The following is a 3,114-nucleotide window of genomic DNA, read 5'->3' as shown; positions in this document are numbered from 1 at the left end:
GGTGTGGCCTCCCCAGTGCCCCCAGTCCAGGGGGACGATCCCTGCCCTGGTCCTGCTGGCCACACCAGTTGTGGTCCAGTATTTCTGCTCAGGAGCACAGCTCTGCCTGGGGAGAAATGCCCAGGACGTTACTTCGGGTACCAGCGTCCCCTGCCCAAGGAGTGGGCCCGGATCCCACACCCCGTGGGTCTGGCCAACCTCTCTGCATTCGTGGGTGCTGTGAGATGCAACGGCAAAACGAGATGAAATATTTCCCTTCCCTGTTCTTGCATTTTCTGTGGCCAGCTGAGGGCGTATGGAGACCAGGGAACAGACACCAGCCGGAGCATCGGCGTCTCTGGAAGGGCTCGGTGCGATGCAGCAAGCTCAGGCTCCCCTGATTTTTTTTTTACCACTGATTTATTTTGTTTTAATTCAGGCTCCATGTCCTGGAGCTGTAATAAACAAGGGGAGACAAGGCTGGAGCACGAGATGTGCAGATGTCTCCCTGGTGAGAGCCCTATAAAGTGCTGCAGAAGTCCCCTGCGATGGCCTTGAGAGCAGTTTGTGGCAAGAAGGGAATTACAGACTCACAGAATCCCAGGCTGGTGGGGATTGGAAGGGACCTCTGGGGATCACCCAGTCCAACCCCCTGCTAGAGCAGGGTCACCGCAGCAGGGTGCCCAGGAGGGCGTCCAGGTGGGTTTGGGATCTCTCCAGAGCAGGAGACTTCCCAACGTCTCTGGGCAGCCTTGGCCAGGGCTCCCTCACCCTCTCACCAAAGAAGTTTCTTCTCCTGCTCAGGTGGAACTTCCCGGGTTCCAGTTTGTGCCCGTTGCCCCTTGCCCTGTCACTGTGCACCACTGGGCAGAGTCTGGCCCATCCTCCTGACCTCCCTTTAGCTGTTGATCACACTGAGGAGGTCCCCACTCAGCCTTCTCTTCTCCAGCTGAACAGCCCCAGGGCTCTCAGCCTTTCCTCAGCACAGAGATGCTCCAGCCCCGTCCTCATTCTTGTAGCCTCCACTGGACTCTCTCCAGTCTCTCTCTCCCTCTCTCCTTGTCTCTCTTGAACTGGGGAGCCCAGCACTGGACCCAGGACTCCAGAGATGACTTCACCAGGGCAGAGCAGGGAGGGAGGAGAATCTCCCTCCACCTGTTGAAGCATGTGTGCAATGCTTAGCATCGACATCACAGGAGCAACTGGTCCCAGGTCCCCAGGGCACCCTCCTAGCCCCATTCTCATGCTGAGGGAGACACTGTGCCCTTTGTGCCTGTGGTGAAACGGAGGGAACTGAGTTATGAAAGGAGTCAAAGTCACTGGTGGGGTTTTGTTTCTGTCTGTGTGACCAGGTCCCCAGGACGGTGGTGAGGGCGAGCCTCCTAAATCCCCACCAAAGCCTCCCAAATTAAAACTGCACTGCACCCAACGACCTCCCAAATCTCAGCCACTGACCTGGGCTGCCCCTGGCTCAGCAGGGCGAGAGGCTGCAGCCAGGTTCCTGTGCCCCTTATTAAAGGTTTCTCAGCAGAGGGGGGAAGAAGACTTTTATTTTCCCATCCAGTGGCCAGAAATGCTGAGTGTGAGCCTTTTGGCCAGGACGCCGAGTGCCCAGTGAGCTCCTCGCTCGCAAACAAACAGCTGCCTCTGGCCATGAGGCCAAAGGTAAATGAGCTCAATGAGCTCTCGGGTGGGGGGAAAGGTCTGGTGGTGCCCACAGTTCCCACCCAGGGACCCCCATCCTGCATGCAGAGACCCCTGAGATGCCTGTGGAGACACCTGAGCCATCACAAAGCCTCCCACCTCTCTCTACTACACAACTAAAGGGCTTTGCAGGGTCTTCTTGGGGCCGTGACTGGGATTTGGTGGATGTTCACCATGCCTGAGAGGGTTAGAACAACAAACATCTTTCTGCTGAGCTGGCACAGCTCTCCCCGGCTCTTCTCCCTGAGACTGAGCGTTTGGTCGTGTGTTCTCCCGCCTGTAACTCTTCGCACTCCTCCTGACCTTAGCCTCCTGACCTGCTTTTATTCTTCTCCCCTTTGTGCTGTCCCCTGGTTTTGGTGGCCTTAGCGTTAAGCAAGGAGAAGGACCAGCTCCAGGCTGGCCATGTCCCCTGGAGCAGCCATTTAATGTGTAACAAGGGACCCGTTGGTCCAGCAAGGAGAGATGACAGATTAACCCAGTTTAGAGCCAAAGAGCAGCTGGTTTGCTGGTAAACTGTCCTGTTCCTGTGAGCTTCAAATGCCTTTAATGAGTTATTATTTACTCTGCTATGGAGGTTAATGGGGGGAACATTGCAGAAATGATCTGTGATTAATTAAACCATCTTTACTCAGCATGGGCAGAGCCTCTGGATTCACTGGGCTGGGTGCTAAGCTGAGACCAGCACTGGATCCCCAGCTCCGGCATCGCTCCCAGTGCTGTCCTGCACCCACCAGATGATCAAACTGGGCCCTGCAGACCAACAGCCACCTCCCTCCCAGTGGGAAAGAGCTGCCAGAAACAGCCATTTTCCCCTGTCTTTTCATGCAGCACCCCAAGCCAGACTTTGTCCCGTGTAGCGATGGCCCCCATGGTATGCAGCTGGGCTCATTTCAGCCCTCCTTCTCTGAATACTGAGTGCTGAGACGGAGGCAGGCTGTGGCTGAGCTGTTCCAGTGGCTCCCCCGTGATCTGGGGACACTGGCTGGGCCTGCAAATGGCTGCTCTGTGTCCCCTTCCCTTCAGCAAAGCTACCGGTTCAGAAAAGTGCATCCACCCTCCTCCTCCACTGCCAGTCCTGTGCCACATCTGCAGCCCATCATCTTCCACCTGGCTTTGAAACCCTTCTGTGCTGATAGCTCAGCCCTTCCCCAAGCACCAAACGATTCCAGTGGATCCCTTTCCTTCCCATTAGGATGCTGAGGTGCTCTGGTAGATCCTCAGCATGGGATTTAGACCAGGAATGTTGAGCAAGCCATGCTGCACCCATCGCTCGCAACACCCCATCCTGTGCGGTATCCCATGGGAAATCCAAAGCATCACCTTCCTTAGGGACCTCCCATCACCCTGCCGGCAGCATGGCCTCACCCTGCCCATGCCACTGCCAGTGAAGCTGCCGCCGAGGCATCACCGCAAGGCCGGGGCCCGGCG

Source organism: Buceros rhinoceros, unplaced genomic scaffold (assembly GCF_000710305.1).
Source record: "Buceros rhinoceros silvestris isolate BGI_N320 unplaced genomic scaffold, ASM71030v1 scaffold14413, whole genome shotgun sequence".
Lineage (NCBI taxonomy): Eukaryota > Metazoa > Chordata > Aves > Bucerotiformes > Bucerotidae > Buceros > Buceros rhinoceros.
Note: the sequence above shows the minus strand (reverse complement) of the source record.